Source organism: Anopheles arabiensis, chromosome 2 (assembly GCF_016920715.1).
Source record: "Anopheles arabiensis isolate DONGOLA chromosome 2, AaraD3, whole genome shotgun sequence".
Classification (NCBI taxonomy): domain Eukaryota; kingdom Metazoa; phylum Arthropoda; class Insecta; order Diptera; family Culicidae; genus Anopheles; species Anopheles arabiensis.
The window spans coordinates 16,741,231-16,760,000 of NC_053517.1; the positions used below are offsets into that span (position 1 = coordinate 16,741,231).

Consider the following 18,770-nt stretch of genomic DNA (forward strand, 5'->3'; position numbering starts at 1 on the left):
AATAAACCCAAGGGGGAACGACGGCTGCCGACGGGCGGATGTAGTGCTGCAGCATCTCACCGTGCAGCAGCAGGAGCGACTCGTGCGGAGGGTCTGCATTTGATTGAGCCGAAGAGTTTGGGAAAAACGGCGACCGTTTTTGACGAAGGGGAGAAATTGATTTGGCCACAGGGTTTGGATGCGCTGGGAGGGAAACGCAGGTGCAGGTGGTAGGCGGTGGTGGTAGTCGACAGTATGGAACGCGTTATGGTGCGCGTTTGCTGTTGCTGCGTGTGTATTAACAACGGCAAGGGGGAACAATAGGCAAATGGTGGCAACAAAAACATACACACACACACACACCAAACCGTTCAAGGCCAATCCCTCGGAACCGCCGAAATGGTAGCATAATAAAAATCTTATGTTTTTCTATTACTATTATCCTTGATGTAAATTGTGCGCCAAAGTGCGCCGGAGCGTTTTTTTGTTGTGACATGGGATTGCGCTTGTTGAGATGAGTCAAACGTTGGAAAAACAGTGAAAAGTGTCGTTTGAGTGTTTTAAAAATGTAATTCTTGTTTAAATTTAAACATTTTGTAACCTCTAAGCCCTTCAAAACTTGTTTAACAAAAAGTCCTCTACCATCTTTACGTCTCACTGTATTACTTGAAATGGTTCAAAGAACCATCTTTTCCTAATCATTTACTCCTAGCACAGCCGTATGCTGGAAGGTGTTGCCCGTGCTGAAACAGCGGTCCCGGAGCGTCCCCATTCCATCGCCTCCCTCCCAGGTGGTGGGTGAAAATTGGATGAGATTGTTACGCCAACAACACCAGCACAACACACACTCTCTCTGTCTCACACTCCCGGTGAACCGAAACCGTTGCTCGGTGTGTTCTCCCCAGGGAGGGACCGGGGCCTGCACCGCACCGTGCGGCCGGAGAAACGATAATGGAAATTTTCTCCTCCGCGCAAGGGAATCCGAAGGGAATCAGAAAAGCATTAGTGTGAAAGCCGAAGTAAGATGCGATCATATTTCATAATTTTCATGTCTACCGCGCATTTGCCGCGTTTGTCGTTTGTGTCGAAGGGGACGCAAGTGTGCGCATGGGATCAGCCCAAGGACGACAACGACGACGATGGCGACAAAGACGACGACGACAGCGACCGGCGTGGAAATGATGGAACGGAAAAGAATGAAACTAATGGTTGCAAAGTGCCACACGGGGGGTGAGGTGGTAGGCGGGGAGGCCGAGGGAAAAAGCATTCCTACAAGGAAAACACATCCGTGGCCGTGCCGTGTTGAGCGTTGCGGTGGAATTTGCTCGCAAGAAGGTTAGGGCAACTAAGGCCCATGTTTGTGATTCCGGTAACCAACCAAATGCTTACCGTAGGGTTCCTCGTAAGGCTCGTCCCCTCAATCCCCACGCTCATGCCACAAAAGCGATGAAATCCTGGATTTACGGAGGAATTCGTTTGCCCGATTGATTTGCGAATCGAACAGAGTAAGGTCGGGGAAAGGAAAGAAACATTCGGCTGAAATTGGTCACGTGACGCACACGACGAGTGCGGTGTGTGTGTGCTGAAAACAAAAGGTAACAAAGCTCTTTCCTATTCTTCCTTCTTAGGTTTGGGGAGGCGAAAGTAAACCCCTAATGGGACCCGAATCATTTGCCGTTTGTTGATTGGGGACTCGGGGTTTTCCTTGTTTGTTAATAATTTCTTTCCCCCAAATTTCTTTCTCGTACCAAAATGTTGGGCAAGAGCGTCCAGAGCAAGAGCACACCGTGCTCTGCAGGCTAACCCCGTGGATCGGATGCCCAAGAACTACCAAGAAGGATGGTGCTTGGGAAAATTCTTCCCACCTAACCCAAGCGGAGGGAGTTTTGCGAAAAAAAGGGCCTCTCTCCAGGGATAAGGCACGGGGGCGCACGTGTACATAAGAGAGAGGAGGAGATGCGTGGGGGTGTAGGAATTATGATTGGCATTATTATTGTTATTAGTTCCAAAGTGATTTAAGCACTGTGTTTCGGTTATAATTAGCGTTAATCACAATATTGGACGTCATGCGTTACTGGATCGGAAGGAGCGGCAAACAGCCACGGGTGCCCACGGCAGGCAGGCAGCCCGACAAATGTCCCGAGGGTCGCCCGGGAACACCTCCCACACGAAAATGCAGCATCCCACGGCATCGCCCCTGCACCAAACACACGCAGGACGGACGATTGTTACGTGCGTAGCATAAGTATGCGTCCTGCGTAAATTATGACGTTTTGCAGCGCCGTACGAACGAAGAATGTATGATCCCGGGCGTGTCGTGTGCGTGCGTGGCCACCCCTCAGGGGACACTCTCTCACACGGCACGGTACACACGGCCGGTTCTGATCGGGTCCTGACTGACTGTCCCGCTTGTCGGGGCGACTATTCGAGTCGTTCGCGCGAGCCGTGCGACTGCCGAGAATGCTTGGGACGGGGCCCACCTTTGCTATGGGAATCTACCCTATTTGCCCCCTTCACGACAACCACTCAGCACATTTTTGACAGCTTCAAATCTGCAGTCCCGCTCAGGGGTCCGGTGCACAAGCTCCTGTTCGTTGGATGTACAATTTCGGTAAATTATTCCACTGCTCCGTTCGATCTGCTCTTGCCAGCCAAAACTAGGGAATGTAGAACAGAACGACGTTTCCTTTCCCAGAGCGCAGCACGAATCGACGGAAAGACGATTAAGGAATTCCGACGGAAATTCGATAATTGCTTGGTAATTCAGTTTTCGGGCAAATGCTGCAAAACAGTGGATGAATACTAAAATGCAAACGCGCTGTCCCGAAAAGCGAGTACTTTCCCCCGGATTTCAACCAAGACGACTGAGCTGAACTGGGTGTAAGTGTGGGCAACATTGTGCGAAACCCTTGTCCGCGTGCTGTGTAGGAGTTTCTAGCCAACTGGGGTTGGCCGTTTTTCGCTCCGAGATGAAGAATCGCTTCGGTAATGAAATTCATCCCACCGGGGGCAGTGTGATGCTGTGATGATCCAGTGGGCAAAAAGGATGTGCCAAGCACGGACACTACACTGCGGTTCGATGGTAAGTGGGTTTTCCGAATTACATTACCTCCCCCTGGCGCTGTAACCATTGGTGGGTTGCGCTGGACCGATTTGACATCGTTTAGAAGCGATCAAGTGTAACGACGTTTGGTCAAAAGATTTTGCACGTTTGTGATTGTGGCGCGGCGAACAAGCTTGTGGGGCTGCAACGTGCAATGGGGCGCAATTCTTCAAACGAGTTGCCTGCCTGCTGCTGGACGGCGCACTTAATCTACCGCCCATCCGCCGCCGCCTGGCTCTTATCAGGATGACTATTGCCTGTGTAGCAACAACACTCATTTGTCTCGGGTACGCCTGTCAGTCAGGAGAGGTTGATTGGCGATGCGATGAAGCGTGCGAGCAGGAGGATAAGTGTCTTGTGTCTGTCTTGGGAAGTTTTAAGAAATAGCATGGCGAGAAGATTTCGCTCTTGTTTTGAGGACGCTACACGGACGTTACACTGGTTGAAGGGTTGAAGTGAAGGGAGCGGGAATGATGGTACGGTACTCGCATCAAATCACGTTCCCAGTAATCCCGTGCTGTACAAACACGGCACGAATACACAGGTCTGTGGTTGTATGCGGTCGAAAGGAGAATTAAGCCGTTGTTCCGATGAAGGGGGTTGTTCAATAAATCGGCCGAACTGCATGGTTCAACAGAACATATGTTTAAGGCAGGCATCCCTTCGAAAGCCGAAAGATCAACATACACACCAACAGTGCACATATGTGTGTACAGCTCGAAGTGTAGGACAAAGCAAATTTCGTTTGCGAAAAGATTGATTCACGACCAAGGAAGGCTGCCTTTTGCTTGATGTTATTTGTTCTGTCGGAATGAAGACACTCCGTCTGCCACACGAGTGTGTGTGAGTGTGTGTCCACAGCAAGAAGCCGAACGATCAACAAGCCCATAATGGTACGTTTGTTTGGTCCTGTGCTAAGGACCGAAGCTTCCCAAACAGGAAAGGAGAAACGCAACAGCGCTACACGACAGTTTAATGACAATTTCTTCGGCGTGCAAAACAACAACCCCTTGTCTCGATGTTGAGGTTAAGGTGTCTCTCTGTGTGTGGGTGGGTGTGTGTTTGTTTTCCCTGTGTGTCTTACACACCTACACCAACTGCAAACCGGCACCGGAAAGGGAAGGAAAATGCTTGGCCGCTTGGCGGTGTGTCTAAATAAAATCGTTCAACCGTTCATTGAACCACCACCACCCCGTTTGGCCCCCGTGGGGCGCTTGGCAAGCGATCAATTATCCAACGACCATCTAGAGCCGTGCAGGAGAGAGAGAGCGAGACCGGAAGGACCTTTGGCTGGACTGCACATCGACACTCCCCGGAATGCCCGAGACTTTATCGACTCGCCTCTATCGGGGGCGAACATTAGAATGTCTCGTCGCTCGGAGGGGGGGCGGGCGGTGCGACAACACGGAAAGCCCATGGCGATGTCGCCAATGGACGACCGAAACGATGCGCTCGGACTGTAGGCTATTACGTTTAAATTAATGGTGTTTTTCTTCTCAACTCTTCCTCTGAAGTCCCCCTTTTTCTTCCTTGTTTAAGTGCTTTATTCCTGCTTCTAACGATCTCTGTGTGTTCGATTTTTCCGAGCTGGGCAGGAAAATGAGTTCATTCCTAGACACGGAAGTGGTTGGCATTTTCCGTTATCATGACGCTGGGGCAAAGATGTACCAAAGGTGGGGCGGTCTTGGTATTTTTTTGTTCTGTTTTAGTTTAATGGGACTCGTCTGCATCAGATCGCAAAACATGATTACAGCCAATTTCTTCGATCCATCACTCTTGGGCCCGGGGATGCGATAGGTCTTTAAAGTCGCTTTAAAAACCCAAAAAAAGTTCACCGACACACCGGGTGCGGTTAGCACAAGACGACAATAACCCGCCTCCGATGACACCCGGCCTCGGCTTTGAAGGTGTTTGTTCTTGCCGAAAGTGCACGGGGCGCATTAAATTTCACACCCCTGAAGCATGCCGAGCTAATGGTGGGACCTCGTCGTCGCCGGGGCCGGGGAAGTGCAATTTTATGCTCGAAAGACGATCGGTATCGGTTCGTCACATCATGCACATCCTGCGGGCAAATAAAAGTGACATTGAATCCGGTTCAAAATTAGCCACGACCGGTGGTGGACGGTCGGGGCGGCTCACAGGCACATGCAGCCCCCGTGTTTTGTGCCAGCGCTCCCCAAACCCAAACATCAATTACCACCCGATACTCATCTCCCTGCTGATAGATGAGCCCGAGACTGTTCCCGAAAGTGATGCCCGATGATGATGATGATGATGCCCGTGCTCTGCATCACGTGCACGCGCTCAGATGCATAATGCACCCGCAAGAGCGCTGCAGCACGCCAGCCGCGTCCCGCCCCGCGACGCACACCGTTTTGGCACACAGAACGGCGCGTAATTCAAAACGGGTTCCTCCAATCGGGTCGGAGCCTTGTTTTATCCCCGAAAAATTGCACACGCATGCACGCATGGATGCAAGTTTGTGGTAACATGAAACCAAGGGCCACGCGACACACACACGGCACAAAGGCTAGTGGCTGGACAGGGTGGGACAGCAGCAACCCGGATCATAAAGCTCTGTTGGTTTTTTTTGCTTGTTTGGGGTTTGTTTCGGGTGCATTTGACGAATCTTTGCTTTTCTTTTTTTTTTTTGGGGGGGTCGGCACAGAAAGTCTCCATTGCACACGGCCGTGAGCGGTTGGGAAGCCATAAGAGCATTTTATTCGCCGGATAATTGCATCACAGACACACGCAACAGGGACTGGATCAAAACCAGCTGGCGGGTTGAATGATATCAAAATTGCGTGTCGGGTGTTTTATTTTTTTATTATTTTTGGGCGGCAGAAGAAGTGCAAGAGCTTTGGCAAGTTGACTGATTTGCGTGTGTGCATGTACCCGCTTATTACCGTGCGATAGGGTTTCTCTTCCCGGATTACTTTGTATGGTGTGTAGCATTTTTTTTTAAATCTTGTCCCTAAAAAAATACAACAACCCCACAGACTGAGCATATGATCGCTTTCCGTCTGCCTGTGCCCAGCCGTTCTCCTTGCGGGCCAACTGGTTGCGTCCGTTGTAACCGCAAACCCGTATTTCATGACCCCCACACCGTTTGGAACGCAATAAAACCTAACCGTACGTAAACAAACAATTTGCCTCTGCTCTGCACTCGATGATTCTTCCCGCTCACCGTGAGGAAGTCAATCATAAAACCAGCGTCTCGCCCTTACACAGTTGGCTTAAAAAAACATACAGACACACACAGATCCATATGGTATGGGTTTTCATTTACACGCGCCGCACACATCCGGAAGCTCATCTTTACTGGCCGGAGTGCACATCCCAGTGTATTATCCGATTGTCGATGTCGTCGGGATGCCATAAAACTTGATCCTTCGGCTTATTTCCCCTCTAGCGACCGGGTGTGTTGGTGAGTGGAAAACTTTGTGGTCAATCCAGCTCGGAAAAGGATGAACTGTGTGCGTCTAAACCGCGGTGTAATAAAACAACTCCAACACCGTTAACTACTTACTCCTCTTACACGCCGGGATTCCGAGTGATGATCTGGCGCAGCATCATCTTGCTGCTGCTGCTGCTGCCCGAGTCGTAAAACACATCCCCAATCATTTCCCTTAAATGCACGATAAATGATGCGCAAAAAAAGAAGAACAGCAGGAAGATGACGACCCCTCCAACCAGGAGTTTATCTATTTTCGGTCTATAAAACTTCGATTGAATGTGTACCGTACACGTTGGCACCCGCTTGATATGCTACCAGAGGGTTTTGCTGCATGTCTCAATTCGTTGGTTGCAGGTTTGAGCAAACATCACGAAACAAAAAAAAAAATATAAAAAGCACGAAAGAAGCAACATGATTTGCCGGTTTTTTTTGGTCATTCCCCTTTTTTGCACTAGGCTGGTTTGTTATCAGCAAGATCCTTAGGTCCGGAATTTCATCCGTCTCTAGGCGGGTAGAATCTGTTGCCACAGATGTTGCCACATGGTTTTTCCACATGGCCAGGGGGTTTAGTGCTCAGCCCCGAGCACGAGGATTTGGATTGACTCCGAACTGCCCAAGGGTTGATGAAAATTGGCTGTAAATTTTATGACTTGTAATACAGCCTAAAACAACGAACGACGAGCTGCCGGTAGCAGGTGTGCGACCACGGCAGCTGTGACACCACGCATACTGGCCGATGCGTAGTCCCAATTTGTCTGTTTAGGGATACGCGCAGATAGGGACAGTGCCACAAAGTAAAAACAAAACAAAAACAAAAAACAATAAACAGTGCGATAGGCATCGCTCGTAGCATCCGCTGCTTGGGTTGGATGGCACTTGAAAACTTTGCTCGATTGAAAAGTGTAAATGAGTTGATTGAAAAACACAGACACACACACACTCTTTGTCCACCGGTGTTTTTCAACCTGAAACTGGCCTGCACCCGGGATGCATCTTGTTTGCATCAATAACAACAATCCAACTCGTAAGCACCAAAACAAAACATCAAAAATAGCCTATCGAACACCATAAAACTGAAGTGGGAGAGTCGCGCGAGACTGCTCGCCCCCTTACAATATCATCCACCGCACGAGCGGAAGGGTGTGCGCGGGTGTGCTCGGAAGGTTGTAAATTTTATTACCGGCCATCAAACGTTTTCGATTAGCTGCGATGGGATTCGATCGCACACTCGCACACGCCGAGTCGTAAAACTCGACCGCGCGCTCGGGTTCCGCCTGCCACAACAGTGCACAGTGCAGTTTGGTGGCCGTACAGCGGCTCTTGCGGCGGGCAGAGGGGCAAACTATTACAAGAGGATCGTTTCCAATATCGGCCTACAACCCATTCCACCCCAAGTACTCAAGTACTTGCCTCTCCGGGCCGGGGGAGGAGAGTTTGGGAGTGCTGGCAGCTGGCATCATCGCACCGAACCATTTCGATCGGATGATGATGATGATGATGATGATTAGTGCAGTGACGCGCATTATGAGATGGGAAAACGGTGTGTGCAGATACAGCAGGCAACATGCAACAAGATAGTGTGACTCTTGGCGGGATGTTGTGACTGTCTAGTGTGTGTGTGTGTGTGTCGTAAAAAAAACACACACAACAAATCCGAGTGACAATGTTTCATAATCGGATACCGTTTTATGATGCAGCATAAAAACGTTCTATTGCGTTGGGACGGCTGGGTTGGAAGGGTGGGGTTAACGGGGGCGGTTTTATGAAGCGCACATTAAACGAAACTTGACGCCGATGATACCCCCACCCCCTCCCCCTCGGATGCAATAGAAAATCCCGGTCGATGTATGTTTCAATCAGGAAAAGGGGAACAGGTTGTTTTTGCTCCTACCACGACAATGTTGCAGGCACATTTGCATGGCGATGCTGATGGTGTACATTGCAGATGGGACGAGATAAAACGGCTTTTCCCGTTTATAGCCGCCAATACGATGGTGTGTGATCAATGCTGGGAATATTAACAGTGCACGCCAGTGATTTGTGTGGTAAAAATGTGTGCTGAAAACGGTATTGGTGTGTGCATTGCTGCAGAAAACAAATCTCGTTTGAGTGAACGTTTCTCTAGAGCCTTTCTCCTCTTGTAACCAAACACGAATGAACAGACGAATTGTATGCACAGGGTGAAGTGATAGGGTCAGGGGTTTTTCTCAATGTTTACGACGATCAACAGGCTGCTCTCTCTTTCTCTCTGCGTTGCTGCTCCTGCTGCTTGTGTGGTGGTACGGCCATGTTCTGTTCCGCTTCCAACGCTCGCCCGCGCGTCGATCGGGATGGAATGCAATCAAAACAACACGCTCTTGGCTTATTTTTTTTTATTTTCAACAACAAAACATTTATTTTGTCAAAAAATAGTTTAAATATTAGTTATAATGTTTTGCTTCACGGTTGTGTATTTTTTTTTGTTCGTTTTCTTTTATAGACAAAATACATAATATCATGAGTTAGTGCGAGCGCACGCGCGCGCGCTCGCTGTGGCGGGGTGGCCGCCGCCGCCACCCCCCTCTTTTACTTAATGGTTTCGATCGCTCACGAGCTTCGCGCCTCACCGAGCTGTGATCGGGTTCAACTCTCGATCACATAAAGTGTAATGTAAATCAGAACGGTTTCTTTTTTTGCGTTACAATTAGAATAATAATAATAATAAAATTATTTGTAATAATACACACCAAAAAAAAAAAAAAACTAGATCGGAAATAATCATCTTCTAAACACGGTGTTTTGCATGTAAACAAAGAAACCCGCACCCGATAGGGCGAAAAATGAAATGCGTCGGTGTGCGCGTGTGAGAGTGAGAGAGAAAGAACGGGTTGAAAAAAAAGCGAAGGAAGCAGAACATCATTGTACTATGCTCTAAACATTCAATTACAACGGAACGATCCCCGTAACGGAAGGAAAGAAAATTAAGAAGGAAGCACATTGGAAGGGTTTTGTGTTGCTTTGTTGTTGTTGTTGTTTTGTTTCGCTATAATCGCGTAGGTTTTCGTTCGTTTTTTTTTCTTTGTTTTTTTTTGTTGTATTTGTTTTTGCTTTCTTCTTGCTCTAACTCTTTTTTTGTTTTGTTTAATAATACCCTATGTATGTAGGAGGTATATGATGATGGAAAAAACGTTACGCTAAAGGAGAGATTCTTGGAAAAAACATCGTTTGGATCGTAACTGCATGAAAAACTCTCTGTGGCGCTCTCTTTCTCTCTCTCTCTCGCTGTCCGTATCATCATTGCTCTCTGTCTATCGGCTCTACCCCGTTCGGCTCCTGGGAATGTGTGTAGCTGTGCATGTATCGGAAGCAACCCGAGGATGTGTGCTGTGTGTGAGTGCTGTGTGGGAGGATGTGGGAAAAAGGACACAAGGTTCGGGTAAGGAAACGGATGAGTAACGGAAAACAAAACGCATCCGCACAATCCTTTCCTGCATTTCTCCCGGCTGCCGGTGGGAAAATGCAAGAAACATTTGCTGTACGTTTGACAATCCGCTTCCGATGGGTCGCTTTTTCCTCCAATTGAGCGTGAAACACATTCAATTGGGGTACTCCATTCAAAGCTGGCTTCCTGTACAGCATTTCACTGCAGGAATTCGTAGCCCGAATTTGGTGGTGGTATTGTTTTTTTTTTTTTTGTTGTCAAACGCGCACCGCTTCTTGCACTCACCCCGGTGGCGGGTGAAAGTGGAAAACAAAAGGACAGTAACGGTCTGTGTGTGTATGGTAAGCTGTGTTCATCTGCGTTGGGGTGTGTAGGGATGTGTGTAACGAGAAAGGAAGGAAGCAACAGCTTGTACATTACGTGGATTATGCTATTCCCACTGGTAGTACGGGAGTTTCTTACAGTTTGTTTTCCTTGTTTTGCTGGATGAGTTGGTTATGCGTAATGCGTTTTGAATTTTCCACCCTTTTTCATTTCTTTTTTTGTTTTGTAATGTTTCTTCTGAATGCAATCGAAGCTCGAGCATTTTACGTATAGTAAGGTATTATTTACAAAATTATGGTTAGGATTTGTTTCCTCATTTCGTTTCCTTTCCCCGTGCCAGCACTGCTTTTTTGCGAGCAGTTCCTGGTGGAGTTTTGTTCCTGCTCTCGAGTGTACTCTTATTGAAAAAAAAGGAAGCAATAGATTTATCCGTATAGAGCCACGTAATTATTTGCCTAGTTTTTTTCCTCTTCTTCTTTTCTTCCCATGTTCGCACCAAAAGTATGGCCTTTGCTTTGTGACTCGGGCGTTTCAGTCCGATATCAGCGTGAGGTGCTGGTTTGCTGTGTGTGTGTGATACCTTTCGTGTACGCTTTATTTATTTTTTCCACGCTCAGTTCAAAGGTATGGGTTTTTTGTATCGTTTTTATTTTCCTCTCTCTCTCTCTCTCTCTCTCTCTCTCTCTCTCTCTCTCTCTCTCTTTTTGCTCACACTCACCTCAAGGGAGATCTTTCGTTACAAATTTTATTTAATTAAAGAAACACATTTTTGTCAAAAAAAAAAAGCAAACAAAACAGATGGTTCTAATAAAAAATCCAAAGTTGGTATAAAATTAGCATTACACGATAGAAATGAAACAACATAACATTTGCTAGAATCTGCCACTGAGCCTGTACAAATAGTAGTGTATTCACCATGCGTGAACACGACCTATACATAGGTTTACGTATTTTTGTTTTGCGTCACCATGCAACATGATAAACTTTCGCTTACGTATATGCTTTGCCGTATTGTTTTAAGTATCCTTGTTCATGCGTTCATCACCATGCAATGTTTGTTACGTTGCTAAATTGGAAAGGGTGGGCCTGTTTTCGTGGTGAGGCTTCACCCACATTCCAGGGTAGTAAGTAAGCAATGCCTTTCGTGGTTTGTTCCCTAACAATGGCAACAATACTGTACTGTGATAACTCGTCCTAACTTTTCGTTTCTTCTTCTCTTATGCGTCTTGCATGCAAAACAACATTCTCTCGTATACCCATGCGTGTGTTTGTGTGTGAGTAATTGTGTACAACACTGAGTTGGCATTAGAATAAAGGATGAAATAATTAGAGCTAAATTTTTAACGCACTAAATAAAAGTGAACGAGAAAGAGTTCAACGCAACGTCTATAAACGAACGTATTTTTTTGGAAAAAAGATTTCGTTTTGTGTTTGTGTGTGTTTTTTTTAATAGCGAGCGAATACGAGATTCTAGAAAGTTGTTACTTAAAGGGATGATAACCGTTGTTTGTGTGCAAAGAGGGAGGGCTGTAGATTCTAAAAGGAGAAGATTAGGAAATTGGGAAAAAGATTCTCGGAGCTTCCGGTACGGATGGGAAGGGGTAGTGAACAGACAGACAGTGAGCTGCTTCTAAGGGAGGAGAAGAAAAGAGGGGAAAAGGAGTCTTGGGGAGGGAGTGGGGAAACGGATTCCTTCCTTACATCTGTTAGTTTCTTAGCATTTTGCCACTACATCTATGTACGTATATAGTCATTTTGTTTTGTTTGCATTCATTTGCATTATACTACTGGCATTAAAATGCTGCATTCTTCCGCGGTTAGTGCGCGTGTCCCGGGGTTACACGGCGCGGTTTCATACTTTCATAGTTTTTTGTTTTTATCGCATTTATATTACATACTTACAAGGTATTGCTAACTGAGCTGATTAGAACGTGCGCGCGCGCAGCGGCGGTGGCGGCAGCGGCGAGGGAGACAACCGAGGCCGAGGCAAATACTGGCCGCACCATTTTAGAATTTCCCCACCCTTATTATGCTCCTTAATGTGTGGTTAGTATTCGATGCAAAAATTATATGATCAATAGTTTTACACGCCTTTGCTTCGATTTGTTTGTTTTGTTTGATTGGTTGGTTACGCGTTTCATCATTGCATGAAAGCATCATCGTATACGTTTTGTATTGTGGGTGTGTTAGTATTTCTTCGTCTTCCTTCTTTTTTTTTTTGCTTTATACCGTTACCCCCATTTTTTGTTGCATAAGAAAGCGCAGGCAGTGTGCGGGAATGATTTGGGTGTTCTATCGCTTGGCTGTTGCAGTAAGGACTTCCTGTTCCCTGCCCTTTCAGACTTCACCTACAGCTCCACATAGGACACGGTAGTGAGGTAAGACAGTGCAATCGTCCAATCAGTGGTCTGTTTGCCGCTCCAGGGCAAAGGGAATGTGGTGGGAGCCTTTATTGCAAACGCACCGGCGTTCATCAAATCATTTCCGCGCACACATTGTCCACACGCGCAATCCTTGCACTATACTAATCTTGCCTAAAAACAACAACAACAACGCAAAATAAAGCCACCCTCCTACTGCCACGGTGTGCACAGTTAGTAGTTGCCCTCTGTTTGCTGTCGCTGGAGTTGTTTTGCTATGAAAATACTTTAATTAGGTATACATTTACAATTTCATTCATCACGCAATCATGTGTTGCTCTTGGTATACGTATGTATGTTCGTGTTTTTCTTGCTTTCATTTGTTGGTATATTGTTCCGTATCTTGGGATTGCCATTGCATCCCCTCTCTTCATACGCAGGCCCTTCCCACCCGTCGTCCCGTTCGTAGCCGTGGCTTTAAATGCAATCGAAATTAATCGGTCCAACCGAACGGATTTGCTCTGCTCGGTGTGCAAAAATTAAAACGGAAATGTTGCGCTTCCCTGACTTGTGCACCCGCGTTTGTTTTCATTCTTTGCTTATCTTCCTGCTGCAAACCAATAATGCTTCGGGTTAGCGGGTTGGATCAAGATGAATGCGTATGCATATTCGTTTGAGTGGCGAATTGGTTGGAAATAAAATCGTGCTACGTTCCTACGTTGACGACCCCTGCTTGCACTGCTATTTTCCCTACCCCCCTGTTTTCAACTATTCTGGTAATTTTCTTGCACTTACACATTACGCGCTTATCATACTTATCGGCCATTATAATTTGTGTTTGCGTGTATTCCCTAGGCCCCTTGCGGTTAAAATACTCTACCGTTCGGTAATAAGTAAACGTGTAATAATTAATAAAAAAAAAAACAAACCAGAAAAAAAAAACAGATACATAAAGCTTAATACTCGAATTAGTTAGCTTTATATCGGCGCACACTTGTGTCGCTTCGTTTTTTCTTCTTTTTCGTAGCTGTTATGCATTAAAATCGTATACTCATTTTACCACCACTTAGTTGCGTGGGTGTTTGTGTGTGTATTATTCATTGCTTAAATGGGTATTTTAATTTGTATCGACTCCATTTTGTAGTTGCAATATTTTTTTCGATTTTGATTTTTCTTGTTTCACTTGCACATTTCATTCACGCTGTGACTGTACACTTGCTCACTTTACTAAACTTACGTACGTATGTAGAGCGTATAAGCAGTGACTTTCCTGGGAAACGCTAGGTGTGCTTAACCAACCTAAACTTGGATAAAATTTGGTTGAATTAAACTCTCCTTCTTTCCTCGCTCCTTCTCTCTCTCTCTCTCTCTCTCTCTCTCTCTCTGTTTATCTCTCTTCACTTAATATTCTTAAGATTCAATTGCCACTAAGATTCCTTTGCCCCCGGGCTGTGTTGCCTGTCCGTCTGCCCGCCTTCCTAATGCCACTGCAAACTGCATCTCGGTCAACTTACCGCTAGATAATGTTTAGATTAGCCTAACTTTGCTCTTTCCACCTTCACTTCCCGCGCACTGTTTGTTCTACCAACACTTAAAGAACGAGAAAAGTCAAAGTCAGTCGTACATTTGCGTTTACGTATTTAGTACGCGCCCCGTCCCTGCTGCTGTTTGTGCGATAATTTTGCTAATTAAGGAAGTAATTCGTTTTGCTTTCTGTTCTAAGCAGCTTAGTTTGTGTGGCTGTGTGTGTCTGTTTCGTATTTGTACACGCAAAAGAAAAGCCGAGAGGGTAGTTAGCTTGAGATTACAATACGTTTTTTTTCTCCATACGCAAGCGCTAGCATAAACCACCACGCGTTTGCAAGGTACAGCTCGGACACGTGGAAGCGTGTGCGGGTGAGCGAAGGGAAGCGAAAATCCGTCCCCTTACAAACCCCCTGCACGGGCTGGTGAGGGAGGGGAGCTTCGAAGAGCTATAATCTCAAACCTGTGGAAGTGGCTAATTTGTGGAAGCTTACGCGAGAACCGATAAGTACGAAAAGTACCCAAAACTCTTAACACTTCGTTCCGGCACGGGGGCCCATACAATTCGTTTGTTCATTCGTGTTGTTGATGGTTGATGTTGATGGTTAAAGGTAGAGAAAACAAAGCAGCAGCAGCAGCTACTGCACACTGCCCCGACGGGCACATCGAAAAGCGAAACCTTACTCGACAACATGTATGCGGAGGAAAAGGATGGTGAAAGTACAAAAGAGCCCTTTTTTTGTTAACCCCACACAAGATGCATTGGTGATCGAGATAAAGTGAAACCATTTAGCATGGTTTTCCCTTAAAGAATGGTTAAGAGAGTGAAGAGATAGTGTTTTTTTTTTTTTTTAATGAGGTTTGACCTTATCCATCAAGATAAGGACATTATTCGAGCAGTTTGTTCAAAGGTTTAAAATCACATTAACTTGTGCACTGAAGCAGTACAGTTAACGGGTGCATCTAATTGATGCTTCATCGTCAACAGCGCCCCATGCAGGCGCTGGTCACGACCAAATTGGCGACAACATTGAGCACGAATCGTTAAATCAAATATCACAAATCTAATAAATTCCATTTTTCTTGGTATAAAAAAGGGCATGCACATTAAACAAAAAATAACAATATGGGAAAAGAAAAAAAGTAAAATGCTACATCTAAAAAGATAAATTAGTATTGCGTAACAATTTGGCAATGAAAGGTTCGTCCCCGGACGTTTGCTACAGGGTGGCTCGGGAGAGGAGTCGTTACAATTTACGATTATTGTTAGGTTGCTGGGTAAATGGGGAGGGGGAAAAATGGGAAGAAAAAGGGACGGGGCTACAGTTCCATTACAGGCAAGTGCCATAGAAACACTGTAAAAACAACAGTGCGCTAAATAAAATAAAGAGAATGAGAATGGCTGGAAAGTAAACGATTGATTAAACATGCTGCTGGCAGCAAACAACTGCAACAATATGCAACGCTCGTTGAGTGTGTGTGTGTGAGCGTGTGTGAAAGGGGAGGGAAGGAGGGGGGGGGGTCCCTCCAATACGTGAGTGGTGGTGGAGGGTTATTGTTGGTTTGGCTAACTATTTAGAACAAATCGCTGCCCACCGCTGCTGTGCTGTGGGTGATCGGGGTAAAATATTAGAAAACAATTTGCCAACACACACTGGCGCTGCCCCGCGTTGGACAGGACGCGTGTGCACAAGTGGTTAGGAGAAGAAGAAGAAGTAGAAGAAAAAAACACTATAAATCACTATAAAAGTAGAAGTGAGGGTGAGTGTTTTTTCTGCTGGATTATTTAAAAATTGAAGGTAAATAGTAGCATTAGTCAATAATAATGGTTCGACAAGATGGGCGGTGGGCGGAAAGGGAGTAGATGAAAAGGGAAGGGGGGGGGGGTACGACATATTGTTTTTTGCCAAATTGTTACGTCAATGTGTAAATATAGTTACTATTGGCGAGCTATATGGGCCTCTTGCAAAAACGAAGTGCTACAAAACTAATCTCGTTCGTTCGCTGGTAGTACTTTTTTGGGTTTGTTTTGTTTTGTTTGCCTGGTTTCGCTGCTGTTCGCATTCGCTATTGTTTTGTTTTGTTTTTTCCTTTTGGTTTTCTTTTTCATTTTGTTTCATTCTAAACGTTTAGTTTTCTCAAAACAGATTTAGCAAATGTTTGCATCGTTGTTAAGCCTTTTACATGTTTAGTTTAGTTCTCCGCTAGTTCCAAAAACGCTTTACTGTGGTTTACACTAGAGCTGTAACGCTTGCAGTTTTAATACCCTCCGGTTTGCCTCGGACTGTTTTGTTTTGCTTTTTTGCTATACTTTTTCGTTCTCTCTCTCTTCTCTTTCTTTTTCGTTCTTTTAGTGTTGTAGTTTGTAGTATTTGTTTTAGTTTGTTTGTTTTTTACGTATACGCATGAGGAGATTAATAATAGGTTTAATTTTGTTGTGTTCAAAATTCGAGCAATTCTGTAACCCCTGTGCCCTGCTTTCTGCACTAGTTTGCTTACTTACTAATTACGTATTTCTGTTTCATCAGCAATTGCATTAGACTGATTTTCGTTTAGCTAGGTTTTGTGTTTGCCTCACTCCTCTTCGCTGCATTCATTTCGCTACCAAGTTCTACCCCTTCTCCTGCCAGCACCACCCTGGGTGCCGGTGGCCCCGGTGGGTGCTTTGCCACTTGCTAACTGCCTAACTTGTACGGCTGACTCTCTTGTGTGCCGAGGTTACCGCCATTGCTGGTACCGCTGCCGTGCCGTGGCGGCTGCTACCACTGCTACTACTGTATGCTCCTTCACTCCTCTGCCCTAGCTCTATGCGTTATGCGCGCGGAAATACTATTTACAATTTTCACAATCAAAGAAGGGAGTTGCGGGGCGTAGAACGCTTGGTTATCGCTTCCTGTCGCTTCGCTGCCTGGCTGTTTGACTTTTGTATGAACTGCGCTGTCTGACTTGCTTGACTTCTTGCGATTATCTTCTGCCTCATTTCCGGTCTGCGCTGTTTGCTGTCGCCCTAAGATCTGTGCGCTCATGCTACCGCTGGCGGCGGATCTGTGCCTGCGTGCCGTGTGCTACTTAGTGCGTGTACGATTGCTTTATGCATCGATTTACATGCCTTTGTGCGCTGCATCCAAGCAAGTGCGTGGAGCGGCAGTACACAACACAAAAAAAAACAAAAATAAGCAAACCTTCCCTCGTCCCGGAGGAAAGGTGCAAAAACAATCATTTATTTTAGCTTCCCTCGGCCGTTCTTGGCAGGATTGCATTTTTCCCCTCTTCTTCTTCTTCTACTTTGCTTCCTCCGCAAAACCACAGAAAAACACATGTCCTGTGCTTCTAGTTTGCATGCTCGCATGCCCGTCGCCCGCGAAGGACGCTTTATTAATCGGGCACCGAAACATTTGCGCATGTTAAAATCCTTCTCCCAAGCCTGATCCTTTCCTGCGCGGTCGCGCTGCTACGCTCGGCTGGTACGGTGCCTGCCGCATTCGCAAACTGCCATCATCGGTCATCCTGTCTGGCTGGCTATGCTAGTACGCTTCTTTTGCTACTCTGGGAACACTGGCTTGCTTGCATTTTTTTTCTCTTTTTCTTCCATGCCATAATTCGACCATGCCATGCGCACAGGCCCCATAATAAACGCACGCTATATCGTGTCGCTCGCCTACGTGAGCGAGCTGATCAAACAGACTGTACGTACGGTGCTAGCTGCCCCAAGCCGTGTGTGTACTACACAACCTTCGGGCAAAGAAACCGTAGCAAAACATGAAGAGGAGGAAGATGAAGAAAAAATCATGTACGAAAAGCACGCGAAATGCAACAAGATCTCGAATGCAAATTCACTCCGCGCTTGCAGAACGAATCGCAGGCGGGAGAGCAAAAAAAAAACACAAAAGTATTTGGATGTGGTGTGTGCAACAGGGCAGGGCTTTGCGCATCAGCCGGCTGCCACCCTTCCACCACCGCTGGTGCGGTGCTGGAAGAGCTTTTAATTTTAATATAATGTCTCCCCTCGGAATGCAATTCCGAAGCTTCTGTACGGTTGATGCAAACGCTTCATTAATCATCTCATTTCATTCGCATTGTGCATGCCAGCTGCCCCGGCAAAAGGCAGCCAGTCCACCAGCCAGCCAGCCAGCCAGAGATGAATGCACATGCTCAATTTGCGTAACGTAACCTTCCCAGTACCAGCCGGTCAGCCGTTTTGCAACTCAATTGTGCATTCTCCACCACTGGCCATCCACCATGATCCGCCAAGGTTGCGCGGGCTTTCCGACAAGGGAAAAGCTGGAGTATTTGAAGGAAAAAAATACATGTAAAGAGCTCGAGGGAGAACTCATAAATGCAATCATCAATGCGAAATAAGTAGCAGGCCCAGCACTGGCAAGAAAGTGTGTGTTTGTGTCTGGCTTTTATTCCCCTCTCTGCTCCGATACTGTAATACTTTCTGCCTTTGACCCTCTTTCTGCTAGCGATGCTGTGATTTCTTGTTCAGCTGGTTTTGTTTAATAATGTTTTTTTGGTATGCTTGGTATTCTAGTTTGCAGCCGGAAATGTGCGTTGAATCAATCAATGTTGCTCGTCTGCTCGTGTCTTAAAGGTGGCATT

At 46.2% G+C, this 18,770-nt stretch overlaps 1 protein-coding gene across 7 annotated transcripts in view; it reads right to left on the bottom strand.

Annotated features, from left to right (window-relative positions):
- LOC120895539 (homeobox protein homothorax) overlaps positions 1–18,770 on the bottom strand; it is a 188,262-nt gene that overhangs the window by 101,164 nt on the left and 68,328 nt on the right. The gene's annotated exons all lie outside the window — the stretch shown is intronic.